Source organism: Schistocerca gregaria, chromosome X, assembly GCF_023897955.1.
Source record: "Schistocerca gregaria isolate iqSchGreg1 chromosome X, iqSchGreg1.2, whole genome shotgun sequence".
NCBI classification, from domain to species: Eukaryota; Metazoa; Arthropoda; class Insecta; order Orthoptera; family Acrididae; genus Schistocerca; species Schistocerca gregaria.
The window spans coordinates 686648656-686667609 of record NC_064931.1 but is presented as its reverse complement, the minus strand read 5'-3'; the positions used below and the strand labels follow the sequence as shown (position 1 = coordinate 686667609).

At 41.9% G+C, this 18954-nt stretch overlaps 1 non-coding gene across 1 annotated transcript; it reads left to right on the top strand.

Annotated features, from left to right (window-relative positions):
* Window positions 1-18357: 18357 nt before the first annotated feature.
* Window positions 18358-18428, top strand: Trnag-acc (transfer RNA glycine (anticodon ACC)). Its single transcript has one exon. It is a non-coding gene; the product is annotated as a tRNA-Gly (tRNA).
* Window positions 18429-18954: the final 526 nt, after the last annotated feature.

Sequence of the window (18954 nt, the reverse complement as noted above, 5' to 3'; positions counted from 1 at the left end):
AACGAATAAACCAGTGAAAGAAACGCATTTCAATTTCCAAATGACAGGGTAACATTTGTTTATTGCATATTATATTTACGTTACAGGTTACAAACGTCGCTCTTTGTGACGACCATCTGCATCCACGACAGTCTGGAACCACACCAGAGATACCATTTCACAATTGTTCGCAGCACTTTTCGAATGGTGGACCTTGGAATATTCAGCTGTTGTGACACGGCTCGTGTACTGCTTGAAGATCGCACATTGCGTCCCGATTTCTCAGTCACAGCAACAGTAACTTCTTCGTCAATGTGTAGTGCACTTGGCCGTCGACCTATCCCAGGAACAATCCCGAATAGTCAATTAATTCGAACTTACGAATCACGTTCTTCAACCACGGTACGAAAACAGGACCTCTCCGTATTCCTTTAACGCGTCGATACTTGTGGAGAGCAGCAGCGCTATTCTGTTGTTTTGATGAAACAGTTTTATGAGTAAATCCTTGCTCGCTCTGTCCAGACCCGTGTTGACTGTCGGCAGCTGTAACGCGCATTGATGCCTGGACTACAACCGTATGTTGCCGCGCAGTACCGCCCCTAGCGGCAAATCATGACACTAATACTACTAACAACGTAAACCTTGCAGTGTACACTGAACACTATTCCTAGAAAGCCGGGTACCGACGGGTAAATAGTTTTCCGTCTTCACAGGCTGAAATAGCGACAGTTGTCATTTTGCAGACTAAACGGAGTTTCATAACTGTAGATAACGATCTACAGTCGAATGTAGTCACAGAAAATACCTCCTGTTTGACGAGAGTGAGTAGTAAACACTTAACTAGTCGCTTCCCATAAATTTCTTCGAAAAGTTTTCCAGTCACATCACTCGATGCTATCACACTTTCAGTGGCTGCAATAAGGGCCGACAGTAACTAGGATCGGTTCACTTCTTACTTACTCCTTTGTGTACTTAATAGCAAACAACCGTCATCGACATACGTTTGTTTGTACCTCTTTTGTGCCGACAGGTAGTTCAAAATTACTGCCACTTTCGAACAATCTAAAGACGAACTTTTAAGCACGTTGTTAGCTCTGAGTTTCATCCACAACTATTGTGGTACTTCATCATGATTCGTCCAGTAAATGTGTCGACACCATTCGACTAAGCTGTTTATCGCAACTGTTTTCTCTCGCTCTCACAGCATTAACTGCCGTCCTACTCACAAACATGCAGCGGGATGCTGTTTGCAGATGACGCAAGCAGACTGCCTTTTTAAGGACTTGATATTTTGGGCTTCACCGATGGGGTAACTCAAGTCTCGGCAAAATTGCTTTTTCTTTAATTGAGTTACGCCGGTTTTTCTTTTTTATTTCTCTATCATTCTCTTAAAGCAGTTTATTTGTCTTTCAGAAACATCATTTTAACGAAAGCTTAAATGTTTGATTAACGGATTATTGCTGTAAGCCTTCTTCGACGCAGGCTAACGTACTGAGTGACAGAGACCCCCACAAAACATCTTCACGAGATTGTAAACCGGCTCTGGCAGGAAGTTCCGTAACTCCCTCTAGTTCTAAAGTGCCGTAGTCTAGGAAGCAGACTAAGTGTTCTAGCGTACAGGAGCGTACGTAGGCGGGCAGGTTTCCATACTAGTGGAAGGAAATTCTAATCTAGAATACAAGCCACACCCACACAATCATCACTTTCAATCCGTTATCCATTATGGGGTAGAATCTGAATCTAAACACCGAAAACAAAGCAACACTTGCCCTGTATTCTAAAACAGTTTGGCTCTTTATTGTTTCTATCCATGGTGCAGGGTGTATCACAAATAACAGCGAAAACCGACGGGTGTAAATATAAACGATAACAGAACCAAAAACGTTACCGTAAATATGGGTTAACAAATGAAACGTTTGCGAAATAATTACGGATATGTGTCTACGATCCACCACTGAATTCAGTATTTCAAACGAAAACTTTTCAATTATGTTCCCATCTCATCGCACGCAAATTTCACTGATGGCGTAGCTTAACGAGAAATTCAATATTACTCCAGGACGTTTACTGTACAAACATACCTAATAAAAAAGGGGTATTTGAACTATTGTTCTCGAATTTAGGTGGACCTTTCTAATTAGTTTTGTATACCCCGGATCACCTCATAAATCTTGAAAAAACTGTACAATTCTCAGCTCCATTCTCCAACAGTATCAACGAGAGTGCTGGACATTTCATTTTCGAGATGATCTCAGATAAAAAACATGCAGATGAGTGAAGTCAGGTGATCTTAGAGGCGACGTGCAGGCCCTGCTCAACCGATCCATCTTGGACCATACTGTGCGTACACCGGACTATGCGTAAACCAGTTCTGGATGACCGGGTTCTATATATCCTGTAGAACCCGTCCTCCAAGTCGGGTGTACGCTCATTCTGCCGCCTCACAGCACATAAGTCTGTCTGAAAGGAGTCATGATCACACAAACAGCCAAAAAAGGCTTGAAATGTTGTGTGATGTGGTTGGTGTCTGTAAGGTACTTGTTTTGGTATAACCGTGCTGCCTCTCGACCGTTTCCATCTGTTTGGCTGCAAACAAACATCATCTCAGCTTCTTCCCGACATGAAACTGCACCATTCTGCTACCTCCACTGCGTTGCGTCAACCACACGGCCTATAACACGCACTCTAGGCGCGCAGTTCGGAACCGTCCGACTGCTACGGTCGCAGGTTCGAATCCTGCCTCGGGCATGGATGTGTGTGATGTCCTTAGGTTCGTTTAGTTTAAGTAGTTCTAAGTTCTAGGGGACTAATGACCACAGCAGTTGAGTCCCATAGTGCTCCGAGCCATTTGAACCATTTTTGAACCTACAACACGCACAAGGAACACACGGCACGTCAGAGGAACTTTCAGTCATCAGCTCCACCTGTCGTGGCAACGATGCATATCCGGGCACATGTTCATACGATCTTTTTTCCTCCATTACCTGTTAGGAATCCGTCGCTACAGTTCGGCGGTTTTATTAATGTTTACAATGTAGTTATGAAAGCTGTAAGTCTCGTGAAAACGTGTACATTTATATACTGTTAGAACTTGCTGTTTAAAAAAGCATAAAGACGTAGAAGCAAAACCTTTTGCTTCACTTACGTGTCTGGAAACGAGAACGGCGAGGGAATTTATTTTTGATGAATGTAAAACTTTCAGCACTTGCAGCAAATAATGAAGGCACTAAAAATAGACACGTTAATTCACCAGCACCCTCAGAAATGTTCTAAAATTATTTTGAGTGCTTGAAGTATTGTAGTACGTATAACACAGTTTTATTTTTATCGAATTCAAGCCACATAATGCTTCGATGTAATCTTATAGTGTCAGCAGATCAAAATGTTCCCAGAATGAAATTTTCACTCTGCAGGGGAATGTACGCTGATACGAAACTTCGTAGCAGATTAAAACTGTGTGCCGGACCGAGACTCGGACTCGGGACCTATTGCCTTTCACGGGCAAGAGCTCTACCATCTGAGCTACCCAAGCACTATTCACGACCCGTCCTCACAGCTTTAATTCAACCAGTACCTCGTCTCCTACCTTCCAAACTTCACAGAAGCTCTCCTGCATCCCGAGTTCGATTCTCGGTCCGGCACACAGTTTTAATCTGCCAGGAAGTTTCAGATAAAAACGTTGTCGTTCTCGTCATGTTAGCGTATGACAAGCCTTGGCAACAACTGAGATTCGACGTGACGCATGTTGTACAAAATTCTTGAAATCTATCAAGCTCTGCAGCACCACCTCACAAAAGTTGTTTATTGTGCGCTTGCAGTCCCTGAAGTTTGAAATATTATTCTTGGGCGTCCCTGAGACTTCAAATCCTGGAACATTTTGGGTCACTCTGAATGTCTTAATAACTCCTGAATGTTCCTCATGCCCGGTCATTACTTTTGAACCCAGTGGCCACGAAATTGTCAACGTGTGTAACACGTTCTCGCTGAGATGATGGGCAGCAGCAAACATGGTTGCCGCACTATCGACTCACTGAAGCCAGTGTGGCTTAAAGTCTCTCTCTCACTTCAACTAAACGACGCATTTTCGTGGAATCAAAATATCACAGGAACATTAGGGTATTCTCTAGCTAGCGTGAAGTCTACCTATGTAGATGCAAAACGGTGCTAATCACACAGAGAAACATGATTTGTTGGACTAGATAACACGCTAAGTCATCCGAATTCTACCGTTGGTGCATCTTTACTTCCTGTAATCAGGCAACGTCGAGAGCAGTGAGTGAATGAAGTTCTCTTTTGAACAACTCTGCTCCTTTCGAACGTTTGCAGCAATTCCTGCTTCGTAGTGAAGTGGTTTTAGCCACAAGCCAAGACAACAGCGAGATGTTCTGGTCCGTCGTGGTTCTGGATTCTGACGAAGTTTCCTTGAAGACCCGTGTTTCTCCAACTTCTGTTGAGCCCGTAGGACAGTAGTCAGCAATATATTTGAGAAATCCACCTTTTGCATCACAGGATAATCATAGATTGCCGGAAACAAACTATTATTTTTTCCATTCCATCGCATCGGTCTAAAACCACATATACACAAAGCGAAAAAGACGAGTGCAGCGTAATACGACTTTCGTGAACGCTGAAAAATAGTCTACTCGAACGGAGCAGTGATCTCCAGCTCCATCTCGTTTCACATCAGTTGCAGTCGCTTACGGATGTCACTAGTTTCGGCAATAGGCTGAATAATTTTGTTTCTGTGGTCAGCTTATTGCACGAAAACATATGAGTGAACATTCTAATCAGAATACTCAGTGTTCAACGTTCTTATATACTGCGGATACAGAGCTCACTTTTAGGGTGATTTCTTGTGACTTTCGTAATTCAACTAGTCTGTCCCTACTGTCTTTGTCTAATAACTTTCTACGAATGAAAAAAAAATTTGCAGCCCTGAAAAAATCTGCCAGTGTGCTTTCTACGAAGGGTAACTGACAAGAATTTTGCAGCAAATTGTTCGTGCATATTTTATAAGAATTTTGCTAGAAATTATGCTTATTTTATCCGACTTAACGACTTTCATCATGATTTGAACTTTTTTCATGATATAATACTCTGGTAACGTTGGTATCTAATGAAGAACCCGTTGAGGCTAGAAATCTAACTGTTGGACAAGTACACATTTCGAGCATACATGGTTAGTAGGTCCAACGTCTTAAAGAACTATCTGTTTTACATTTGGACAATTCACCATTTACTTAAATTAATGTCTAGGAAAAATATACTCATTTATGTTAATGCAAGCATTTTTCTGCATGAAGATTAATAAACATTCAAAAAGCAGGCTGAGGGAAAGATGCGGCGAATAAATTCATAGAGTGAGATGACACAGTGCATAAGAGGAGACTCCACCCGAGAATTTAATTTTCTTCTACTTTGCCATATACAACCAAAATTTAAGATCCTGTATGCCATGTAAAGATGTGACAATACCCAACTTTTGAAGTCCAGAACTTCATTGAGTTTTGAGTTTTCAATTTTAGTATGATTTTGAACGATATTCTTGAAAACCAACTTTTGCTGTTGACTCCTCAATTTCCAAATTCCAAATTTTTTAGGTGAATTCCCAAGACATAATTCAATAGTTCTATACATTCATTTTATGAAAAACGTTAGTAATTTATTTTCAGTACTTTTTCAAGTTTCGGACTTAGATTTTCTTTAACTGTCGGTACATAAACGTAATAACAAAACATACAAAGGACGTTTTCGATAACATTAATGGATAGAAGTATGGAAATACCTCAAGACTACTTCCTGCAAAAATTTCATTGAAATTAGTTAGTGTTAAGCGTAAAAGTTGGCAATGAAGTTAGAAAAACAAACTTAGGGGAAAATGGCCTGATAGAAGACGCACCCATTTAAAATAACCAGCACGATACGTTTTCCCTTCTTGGTCCTGTAAGTTATCTTCTTATTGTAATTTCAAGATCGCGGAAGCCTTTTTCTTGAATTTTTCCCTCTCCAGGCAGCATCTTGTGGTCTGCATATCTTCTTCTGGTGTGATGACAAAGGAGTGCTGGGACTCTTGCTCTCTACAGTCTTCAAACATCCCATACTGAACTGAAAAACAGCTTCTATAAGACCCAAAAGTAACTTCTGTTTAGATACTAAAAGTTATAGACAGGTACTACCTTCACCTCAAAATCCGTGCTATGAGGGGTGTGAATTTTATCACTGTGAGTTCCTAGCTCTTGCAATTCGAATACTGCCAAATATTTTGGCATCTAAGAGTAAACCTACGAAGGTGTGTAATACTCATTAAATTACTTCTGAAAAGAAATTTAAGTTTTGAGGTGGAGTCCCCTCTTACGGCACTGAGCTCGCTCTGTGTAGGAGCGCATCTCAAATTCCAGTCCAGCCATTCGGATTTTGGTTCTCCATGGTCGCACCTATTTACTTTAGACATGATATTTCTGAAGAAGTCAATCTATTTCCTGTTCTATCGTTCTCAAATACGAGCCTATGTCTCATAGCTAGTGACATCGAAGTTGGAATGTTAAGCAATGACCTCTCTTCTTCGTAAAAATTCGCCTTTGGGAACACATGTCTTTACCAATACATAGGTGATAGTTAACAATTATGTTACATGTGGGGCTGAACTGAAAGGTATTTGCTTTATATGCCACTTTGTTTGGTTGCCCCCACTAAGATCAAACCTGTGTGGCTTTTAATTTATGGGACAAGAAGTCACTCTGCTGTACCAACGTGATCGCAAACCCCTCGGCGTACAAGCAGGAACGGTACTTTATGCAATCAGTTCCTTTTACTGACAATTGAAATAGTCTCTTAAACTTCACTATATTAACATGGCCACATGTTTAAATTACAGAGAAATCATGCTAGACTCACATTTGCCCACAAAGGGGGTTGCATAGAAAACACTCGTACGGCTCTTACTTGAACCGTTTCAAAATGGGATTGAAATGGAGAAGTTCCAAAGAAGAGGAAGCGCATTTCGTCACAGGCTCCTTTACTAAGGATACAGGGTACTTATAAATGGTGGAAAACTCGAAATTTTTTTATGACTTTGTTAAATTGTATAGTCTTTCCTGTTTAAATTGATATAGAAATTATAGGATTTCAAATGAAAAATGGCATATATATATACCAAATTTTAAAGCTACAGTCATGTATGCTGCCACACCCTCTTTATTTCTGTCACAGAAACCAGTATTATTTCGAAAATAACTGTGAACTTTCTGTTTCCAGCGATTATACGTATGATACATTGTATATGTTGGTAACAGTGCAGGTTTCTAGTGTCTGTAAATGATTATCTACGCTAGTATTTACTTTTGTTTCGCTGAAGCAGTTTGCCATCGAGTTACTAAATATTTGTTGCCCAAGTGCTACATATATTTCTGGAAGTACATATCCTCTAGTGTGCAATAAATACGAACTATGCCACTCATCAAGAAATTCAGTAAAAGGAAATTTCGTGGTAACCAGTTAACAAACAAAGCAAGCCACACTGTTTAAAGTAACCTATGTATCAGTTCTTCATTGAAGAAACTCCCACATGCCTCCTGCTGATTCAAATTTTTGTGTTAACAAGGATGCTGTTTGTAGTAGATTTGTTGTTGTTGCGGTGGAAATCTTATCTTCTTTGGTAAAGGAAGTGGCGAAATGTTAAACAATGTGATAGTGTAGGCTGTCTGGAAATAAATGAACAACAAAGTAGCAAGAAGGGTTTAGCGTCAAAATTAGTTGTTCCGTGTAGATGCTGCAATAAATATACTTCGAAAATGACTTCGAACATTGTGAATAATTCATACGATGTGAATTTGAAGTTACTGTATGCAATGCGTGCAGTAGGAAAAGGAAAAATGGCTGCTCAAACGTTTTGTGGTTTGATGGACCTTCCTCCTTCTCCCAGTAGGTTCAGCAAGTACATAAAAATACTTTAAGGTGCCTTGACGGTTGTGTCTAGAGCATCTATGAAACGTGCAGTAGAGGAAACTATAAATATTAGTGGAACCAGGGGCATTGCTGTATCACTTGATGGGACATGGAACGTCGAGGACATCGTTCCTTGAATGGTGTTTTAAGTGCTCCTACTCTACAGAATGGAAAAGGTGTTAATGTTGAGTGCTTATCTAAGTACTGCCACACCTGCCATGGTAACACTGAAGTACATATTGAACATCAGTGTTCTAAGAATTATGATGGTTACAGTGGAGGTATGGAATCTGATGGAGCTCTAAAAATGTTTCAGAGGTCGGTGCCCGTTTATAACGTTGGATAAAGCTTTCAATAAAATTAATGAGTTCAGTGTTTATGGTGATCCTTGGTAACAAAATTGGAGTGTTGTGGACATGTGCAAAAGAGAATGGGTGCTAGATTGAGGAAGCTATGTAGAGAAATGAAAGTTGCTATCTGATGGAAAATCTCTGTCTGGCCGAAGCAGATTGACAGAAATCGAAATAGACCTTCTTCAGAGTTATTATGGACTGGCCATTAGACCAACTGCGCCTCTGAATGATGTTACAGCAATGAGATAAGCTGTATGAGCCATCATGCTTGGTGTGGTTTCAAAAAAGCAAAAGAAAGTGGTCAAATATGCCATCGTGAGTTTTCTCTTCGTGAATCTATTATGAATGAAACAAAACTAATTTTTAGAAACCTTAGTGACCCTGTTTAGCTTAGTAAATGTCTTCATGGGCGCACTCGGAATACAAATTGAAGTTTCAACCATTGCATATGGGAAGATTACCCAAAAATGTTTTTGTAGGACTAAATACTTTCAAATTTGGTGTACTAGATGCAGTGATATGTTTCAGTGATAGAGTGATAGGAAGGCTGGAAGTCCTGAGAAATTTAGGCATCAAATGTGGCTCTAATATGGGAGATCAATAGCTTGCGTGTGACATACAACGGGTGCATGAAGCTGAAAGATTCGCAGTTCAAGTTACCAAAGAAGCAAGAAGTGCTAAAAGGAATGCCAAGAGGAAGCTTGAAGATGAAGAAATGCTGAAGTATGAAGACTATGCTTCAGGAACGTTCTGAGGCCCAGTTTAATTGGATTCGTATCTTCTTTCCCAATTTTCCGCAAGTTGTATTTTTCAGAAGTCAGGTACAAATATTTCTTAAAGTTTATAAATCATTTCTCTAATTTTGTTCGGTAACTTGCAGCAGTCCATTATTATGCATTACACCAAAGCTTTATTGCAGAATCAACTAAAATATAGAAAAAATAACATTTTTACTAGGAAAAAAATTATAAAAATTGAAATGTAGGATGCGATATATTTTTATCCTTGTAATATACATAATAGGTGGAATTAAACAGGTCTAGTACCTCAGCCAACATGTCATGCATATGTGGTAAAAATTTGGTCTCCTTCAAATGTACAGAATTGGATGAAATGGTACGTCAATTTGAAAACGCATTTTGGAAAAAAATTGCATCAGTTTGTTTGTAATTTTTTTTAAAATAACTCTTTGCAGGTTCAAAAATAATAAAAATACTTCTAATTTGTTTAGAAAGTGTGCTGCATTACCTGATATCAACAAAAAATTTGTAAAACATATACATTATAAACAGTGCCTGAAAGAAATAGGTGTAGATTTTGACATAATATTGAGCCAGAAAAGTACCGTGTATCCTTATGCACGAAAGTGTCCTGCAGATGACACTAACTCTAGTTGCCAACATTAAAAGCGGCGTTGTGCATCATTGTGTAGTTTATTGTACAAATTCGAAGAGCGTTCGTCGCTAGAAGTCAACCAACACACATTGAGAAGTCTTGAAGTTTTAATTACCAGTTACAAAAAAATAAAGCAACGTTATTCCTTTTAGTTTGTTTGTAGGTACGTTTCTGTAAGCGTGGTGCACACTGAAATCCCCGTGGCACAGTACCGCAGCACGCCGCTAGAGGACCCAAAACAAAATGGCGTAGCCAATTGACTGAGGGGTAACCTACAGTTCACAAGATCTCGTGCAAACGTGACGTCATTTTGACATCACACGCACTTATCGGAGACCGAAGACACTGCTATCGACTTTCGTTTGGCAAACAACATATTGGGTTCCGTAATTCTGAATCATAACATGGTTGTTATGAAAGCATGCCTTTTCAAGGTAATGTCACATTGAAGATTTATAAAAACACGTCATTCTTGGTATGGTTGGTTGTAATTAAACGCCACAGAGTGACGTATTGGCCGTTAAAGCTTTCATGAGATCGAAGAACGGCAAGATTACGCTACTTCATCGTGGTGTAGTGGGCATAAGCGTTAAGTAAGGAAGGGAGTGTACAAACTGCATGCTGGCTTCTATCTCGGGTTCTTCCGGCCGAAGTTCGTCTGATGATTTCACTGACGTTTCGCCAGCACGAGTGCCTGGCATTGTCGAAGTTTCACCCTCCATAGCTGGTGGTGGACTATAGGCGAACTCGCGGCCGCAACGTCCAAGGGCGGTCATTTTCGCAGCGGTTGTCTTGCTACCGGCGACGATCGTTCGCAGCACCAATAGTTCAGTGGTTGCCCTCTTGCACACCAAGTTTACTTTAGTACGGTCTTCCTGGTCCATGTTCCGGAACTTTGCGCCGGTTTAAGTTTTGATGCCTCGCCCACGTGCGTGCAAATTGTAGAGAACCAACGAGGCCCTGGAGTGGCCCCTCGTGTCGCTAGCGGACGTCCGTGGGCTGTTGCGCCTTCAGCGTCCAGGCACTAATCTGCACACTCTACTCAAGCCTTACAGCTTTTGTACGACATTTCCAGCGAAAATGTTCAAGCACGAGGTTGCCTTGAAAGAGTGAAGGGGAAAGTCACTGCGTCCATTAAGCGTGTCAGGTCTTCCCTCTGTGTGGAGACAAAGCGCTGAGCATCAGAAATGAGATCGAAATACTTCCAAGCTACGAAATTTTTGGAGAAATCCTTACATCGCCGTGCGTAGTTTTTTCATAAAATACAGTTAAATTCCATATTCTTGAGTGACTCAAGTTTTCGCCTAAACTAAAGTGAATATTATTTTCAGGTCAACATTTAGATTGTGTTTTGCACTCTTAGTAGGAAGGTTCAGTTTTTTTTTTTTTTTTTAATATCACGTTCATCAGTAAATTGCACTTTGGTGCTTCTAGAATTACTGGAAAGTGCCTGAATTCTAGAATACGTATGGACGCGGACGGACCGGTAGCATAAATGTTTCTTACCTTAGTATCAAAGGACAGCGATCGTACAAATGTAAACAACTATTTTGAAAGGCATCTATCGGATGTCAGTAGCTGTGGGAATGAAGGGTGCAAAAACTAGGTCCCATTAACATAATACCCAGAAATATTCTGAAAAGTAAAAGAAATACTTGTAACTAAATGCAATGAAAAATCTGAATTGCTAGTGTACCTCTCTGTGAATAATGTGTAGGAAGTTATTAAAGAGCGAAAAGAGAAATTCTGCAGCAAAAACGAGAACACAGGAAGTACCTCCAACAAAGCAAAGGAAATCGAATTGACTCCGTAATGAAGAGTGATACGTCACTCCGAAGCGGCAACAGGAGGAGCAGGGGTTTCACTGATGAAGTTATTCTTCAGCTGAATAGGTTCCGCTGTCCGCGCGAAATGAGCCACTTACAGCCATTTCATCTACCTGTGAACAGCAAAGCGACTCTCTGGGCAACGAGCACGACACTAAGTACGCAAGCTTCACCGTATTTAACCGAACAGTACAAATGAATTTCGCGTTCATGATCGTGAACCAGCGGGATTATTGTAAAAGAGACTCTGGAATTTAATCGAACTTGAATACACAACTAATTAATATCTGTAACTCTTAGTAGTAATACCCATCTTAAAATGAGGTTGTATATTCACAGAACTAACTCTGTCTAATACAAAACTCTCAGTTACTGTTACACTGACAGAAAAAAGTCGCAACACAAAAAAAAATTAATGTAGCGTAATGACATTTTAGGAATACATTTGTCTAGGTAACATGTTTAAGTCATTAACATTACAAGATCATATAAGATAAGCCACTGCAAACATGAAATGGTGATGCATTAATGACAGGTGTAATCGACAGAGTATTGAATGCACGCATGCAGATGTGCATGCATTGTGTTGTGCAGCTGCCGCATGTCAGCTTGTGCGACGGAGTCCCACGCCTGTTGCACTTCGTCAGTCAGTGCAGGGACTGTTAAGGCTGGCTGTGAATGACGGTGGAGTTGTCCTCCGATGATGTTCCATGTGTGCTCGATTGCAGACGGATCTGGTGATCGTGCGGGCTAAATCAGTATACCGGCACTCTCTAGAGCATGTTGGGTTACAACAGCGGTATGTGGGCGAGCGTTATACTGTTGGAAAACACCTCTTGGAACGCTGTTGCCGAATGGAAGCACAACAGGTGGACTCACCAGATTGACGTACATGCACTACTGGCCATTAAAATTGCTACACCAAGAAGAAATGCAGATGATAAACGGTTATTCATTGGACAAATATATTATGCTAGAACTGACATGTGATAACATTTTCACGCAATTTGGGTGCATAGATCCTGAGAAATCAGTACCCAGAACAACCACCTCTGGCCGTAATAACGGCCTTGATAACGCCTGGGCATTGAGTCGAACAGAGCTTGCATGGCGTGTACAGGTACAGCTGCCCATGCAGCTTCAACACGATACTACAGTTCATCGAGAGTAGTGACTGGCGTATTGTGTCGAGCCAGTTGCTCGGCCACCATTGACCAGACGTTATCAGTTGGTGAGGGATCTGGAGAATGTGCTGGCCAGGGCAGCAGTCGAACATTTTCTGTATCCAGAAAGGCCCGTACAGGACCTGTAACATGCGGTCGTGCATTATCCTGCTGAAATGTAGATTTTCTCAGGGATCGAATGAAGGGTAGAACCACGAGTCGTAACACATCTGAAATGTTTAAAGTGCCGTCAATGCGAACAAGAGGTGACCGAGATGTGTAACCAATGGCACGCCATACCATCACGCCGGAGGATATGCCAGTATGGCGATGACGAATACACGCTTCCAACGTGCGTTCACCTCGATGTCGCCAAACACGGATGCGACCATCATGATGCTGTAAACAGAACCTGGATTCATCCGAAAAAATGACATTTTGCCTTTCGTGACCCAGGTTCGTCGTTGAGTACACCATCGCAGGCGCCCCTGTCTGTGATGCAGCGTCAAGGGTAACCGCAGGCATGGTCTCCGAGATGATAGTCCACGCTGCTGCAAATGCCGTCGAACTGTTCCTGCAGATGGTTGTTGTCTTGCCAACTTCCCAATCTGTTGACTCATGGATCGAGACGTGGCTGCACGATCCGTTACAGCCATGCGGATAATATGCCTGTTATCTTGACTGCTAGTGATACGAGGCCGTTGGGATCCAGCACGGCGTTCCTGTATTACCCTCCTGAACCCACAGATTCCATATTCTGCTAACAGTCATTGAATTTCGACCAACGCGAACAGCAATGTGGCGATGCGATAAACCGCAATCGCGATAGGTTACAATCCGACCTTTATCAAAGTCGGAAACGTGATGTTACGCATTTCTCCTCCTTACACGAGACATCACAACAGCGTTTCACCAGGCAACGCCGGTCAACTGCTGTTTGTGTATGTGAAATCGGTTGGAAACTTTCCTGATGTCAGCACGTTGTAGGTGTCACCACCGGCGCCAGCTTTGTGTGAATGCTCTGAAAATCTAATCATTTGCATATCACAGCATCTTCTTCCGGTCGGTTAAATTTCGCGTCTGTAGCACGTCATCTTCGTGGTGTAGCAATGTTAATGGCCAGTAGTGTACTTACGGTCAGGGAGTGTGGGATAAACACGAGAGTGCACCTGCTGTCATTCGAAATCGCAACGCAGACGACAACTTCCAGTGTGTCTAGCATGCAGAAAGGTTGGTTAGATACCCTCAACTTCAGGCCTCTTGACCAACACACGGCCATCACTGGCACCGAGGCAGAACCAGTGTCCAATAGAAAACAAAACGTTCCTCCACTTTTCCCCCCAATGAGCTCTCACTTTACACGACTGAAATTGCAAATGTCAGTGGTTTGTGTTCAGTGGGATGCACGCTATAGGAGGTCTGGCTCGATGTCCTCGCAATAACCGGTTTGTAACAGTTCGTTGTGTCAGTTTAGTGTGAACTGCTGCTCAGATTCCCGCTGCAGATTCAGTACAATGCATTGGATCCATACGGCGAGCACGAAGGTTTTCCTTCTAGGTAGTTCCATGTGGATGTCCGGAGCCTGGTCTTCTTGCGAATGTACGTTCCCGTACGCCCCCTGCCAGCATTCAAATACAGTGGCTACGTTCCTGCCAAGACTTTCTGCAGTATCGCAGAAGGAATATCTAGCTGCTAGTAGCCCTATTACACGACCTCGTTCAAACCTCGTGAGGTGCTGATAATGATGTCTTTGTTCCCTTAACAGCATTATCGGTTAGCATCAACTCACCACGTCCAATATCAAAGGTGTAAGTAGGCTGTTTAGGTTTTTATATTGGTAACGCCACGCAGCGCTCTGTATGAAAATCACTGACTGTGCCGTGTGCAGTCTGTGGCTGTTTGGCATTGTTGGAGTATTGGCTATTGTAGTGTTGAGCAGTTGGATGTGATCAGTGCGTAGCGGTGTGCAGTTAGAGGTGAGCCGCCAGATGTGGTGGATGTGGAGAGAGAGTTGCAAGAGTTTTGAGCGGTTACTATTAAGCGGACGATCTGGACGTGTGTCTGCCAGGAAAAGGAAATTTGTAAAGATGGACGTCATTAGTTGATAGATATATATATTGATGACTTCTGAACATTATTAAGGTAAATACATTGTTTGTTCTCTATCAAAATCTTTCATTTGTTAACAAAGCCTATCAGTAGTTAGTGCCTTCAGTAGTTAGAATCTTTTATTTAGCTGGCAGTTTTGGCACTCGCTGTATTGCAGTAGTTCGAGTAACGAAGATTTTTGTGAGGTAAGTGATTAATGAAAGGTATAGGTTATTGTTAGTCAGGGCCATTCTTTTGTTTGGATTATTGAAAGTCAGATTGCATAGCGCTAAAAATATTGTGTGTCAGTTTAGTGATGATCTGAATAAGCAAAGAGAAAACTGTTTGAGTACGTTGAGTTTTGCTCAGCTGTTTGAAAATCAAATAACGTAGAAGTTTACTAGCACAGTTATTCATAATTTTTCTAAGGGGACGTTTCAGAGGTAACTAACGCTCACGACCCTTAACCAAATCTGTTTTTCATCCTCATAGCGGCGCTAGTGGCCGCACTCTTATGCGACCAGTACGAAATTTGAATAGACATCATATTTTACACGTAGAAACACGTCTACCAACGGCTGCGATTTTTCTCCGTCAGTTCATATTTTTAGCACACGGAAACTTCCTGTAGCACTGAATCGTACGGCACAGTCAAAGTGTTTGTTTATACAAAAAATAGTGACTACGGATTTTTAAGAGTTTCCTGCTGTAACAGTTACTGTAATAGTCTATGCCAGTGTTCAAAATTTGCTGTTACTGTTATTTTGCTTTGCGGTGGAATTTGAGCGAATATGTTATATATTGTGTGATATATTCTGGAAGACGATTTCTTTTTTGCACTGACTTGATAGCGTCCATCACTTGGACCACGATTTCACATGGTTTCCGTCTACAGATTTTACCCTATTGCCATTTTCATTGAGCTCTACCGATGAACGAGGTAGAACAATAGTTAAGATATTGAACTCGTTTTCGGGATTGTCTAGCTATTCTGATTCAGGATTTTCGTGATTTCCCTAAGTCACTTGCGGAAAGTGCTGGGACGGTTTAATTAAGAATTATGCCCATTTTTACCCCGTCTTCGTTCCCAAAATTTAGTTCTTTTGTTGTAGTGACCCACCGAGAAGGTTGGCGTTGTGGTTATGGCACTGCATTCGCATTAGGGAGGAACAGAATCAGACTCTCTAGATTTACCTTCCTGCAAATTCACTGGTTCACTGAAGACTGATCCTTTAAAAAAGACGCGGATGATTTCTTTCTCCATACGTACACAGTGCGTGTTTCTGATCCATCCCTAAAGACTTAGTTGTGGACGAAATACTAAGCTTCAACCTTCCTTTTTCCTTTCTGTAATGACTGCTTAACACTCAACTTGTTCTCACTGAATTATATCCGCCAGCTCATGCCCACAGGAAGTCAAGGATATACTAAAAATTTGATTACTCTGAAGCTCTCGATATATATTGTAGATGCCTTTCAACCAATATTCTTAGCAAAGAAACGCCTTATTCGCTTTTTTTCTCTTTCTTCATTTCCCTGGGAAGCTAAAGTTCAGGTATAATAGACACCTCCAGAGTGTTTACATCAGACGCATTACGTTCCCAACACGTATCGTGGGCTTTCATACAAATATTTTAAATAACTTACAGAAAAGAGGTTGTTAATACGATAAAACCCATATTTCCTTTGCTTGCATTAGAGATGCAAGATGATTGGAGGTACAAGTATTCAGTAAGTAGGTATCCATAGATGGTAACAAATGTCCACTCACAGATAAATCAATACAAATGGGTTAGAAGAAGGTGGTAAATGAGAGATGAGATGGTACTCAGTGATATCCAAATTGTGTTCAAGAGGGTTGTCGTTTGACGAGTTTTTAACAATAACGTTGAGTGGTTGCTGCTTATACCACTATAACATGGTTTTCCTCTTGTGTGGTAGGCTATTGTTCTAACAGTTCTACGTGTGTGGTTGGGGAAAAAGGAACCACGACAGTGTAAATGATCGATAATAAATTTGCCATAACCTATAGCTGCATCCTGGAAAGACATAGAAAAGAAAAATACGTTCTGCACAGCTAGACGTAGTACGAAACGCGATAGAAATCACCAAACGTATGATTAACAGTCTCACACCATTCAAAAAATCTTTGTGGAATTATGTTCAGTTCAGCAGTTCACATTCCAGTGCACTCCTTCGTAGAACAACTCCACAAAACGCCTCTGCAAAAAGTTTAACGTGTTTGATAGACTTGTTCCAACTGTTGCCTTATCTCAGTCTGTCCTTTATTAAAGTTGCATACAATCATACACATAAAGTCTGATATTTGTCTATTCCTGTCGATTACCATATACGTTTCCACCGCGTCAGATACCCTACAAGTAACCTATCCCTACAAGTCATTTTCGCAGTACATGGCGCGTTACAACAATGTGTATGATCTTGCGAAGTTTTCTTGTAAGTTCGGAGTATAGTAGTACAACTAGGTGTCTAGGTTGGTTAGGAGTGGACGGTGATTCTCTACCGGAGATGGGTACAAGTGGAGCTGAGAAGGCAGATCCTGAATACAAGAAACCCTGTATTGCTGTTAATTAAAATTCATTAAACGTTTATGCTAGTAGTGTCGATGGCGAGCGCAGCAATTGCGCCGTCACGGCGTCTCTCGTTACAGCGATCTCCGGCTCCGCCTTGAAGGTGATAGCTACGAGTTACTGCCTAGCTGTTCCACTACGACCTTCTGGTCCAGAGCTGCTCAAGGCTGAATTTGCAGAAGAGGTCACATTTGTGTGTCTGGAGCACAGGCCGATGACCGAGGTCCCGTGTCGTCACGCGGCAGTCAGTCAAGCTGTGGAAACTTCCTGAACGTGCATCAGCACCCCAGGCCATTGACACATGGAAGTGTGGCGACATGGAAGCGCCTTTCACTTGTTGAAGTTGCTGAACAAGCAGGGAGCCGGCTGACGGCTGTCAATGTTCGCATCCTGGCGCTCTGTCTCCAGCTCCAAACACTGCTATGATCTCTCCAGTTTCACTCTCGCCTCCACCCCGTCTCCCCTGGCCCCCTAAGAAAAAACTGGCTCTCTGGATTCCTGTTGAAAACTGGCTGTAAGGTAAGCAAGGATTCATGTACAAGTATTTACACATTACTTCAATTCCAGTCACACTTGATCGTTTACCCTATTTACACTTCTTTTGCGGCTTAACTACCACTTACCGCACACACTGTGTTTATACATTAAATGAATTCGCAATTGCGAATGAGGTCAACTATCAGCTGTAGAATGGATTGACGACGAGACTCGAACCTGGATTTCCCGTTTATGGCGAGCGGTCGCCTTACAATTTGGCTATCCGTGCACGACTCAGGGCCAGATCCAAACTTCCATATCTTGCCAACCAAGCGTCTGCGATCTGTACTCGTTCGTACAGTATGTGTATTCCCGTACAGGTAGCTCGGCCGGTATCGGCCGATAAACACGATACTACAGTGCCTGTGTTGTTCTGATTACGATGCAAAGTTCATATGGACACGCATAAGGAACTTTGCATTGCAATCAGAATAACACAGGCATTGTAGTATGATATCACTGTGCTGGTGGTTCACTGTCCGTCTCCATAGCGTAGCGGTAGCGTTTCCGCCTACCACGCAGGGGCCCGGGTTCGATTCCCGGTAGGGGACTGGGAGTTCTGTGTCCGTCATCATAATTTTCATTATCTTCATTGAGCCGCAAGTCGCCGAAGTGGCGTCAACTAAAAAGGACTTGCAATACTGTGGCCGAACTCCCCGTATGGAGGCTCCCGGTCAACAATGCCATACTATCATTTTTTTCATATGGTTCATTATTGATTCTATCCTTTGTCAAAGCGTTACTCGTTGTTTCTGTCACAAGGACTTGCAATACGGCGGCCGAAATCCCCGTAGGTTGAACTTTCACGTGTTGATATTCCGTACCATACCTTCTTGCATGCTCTTGACGCTGCTCCATTGATATGTGTACATTTTGCATAGCTAACATCTGGTCTATGTAGGTGAACAGTGTCGAGTCTAAATTGCTATTCAAATAACTCAGGTTTTCAGAGGTTAGGATCGCCAACAGCAGGTCTGTTAGGCAAACTAATGTGTGTGTGTGTTATTTAGGGTGGTGCTTCCAGTGATGGTGGCAAGTAATCGTAAAGTTGGTCTGGAAATATTGCATAGGGTGCTCC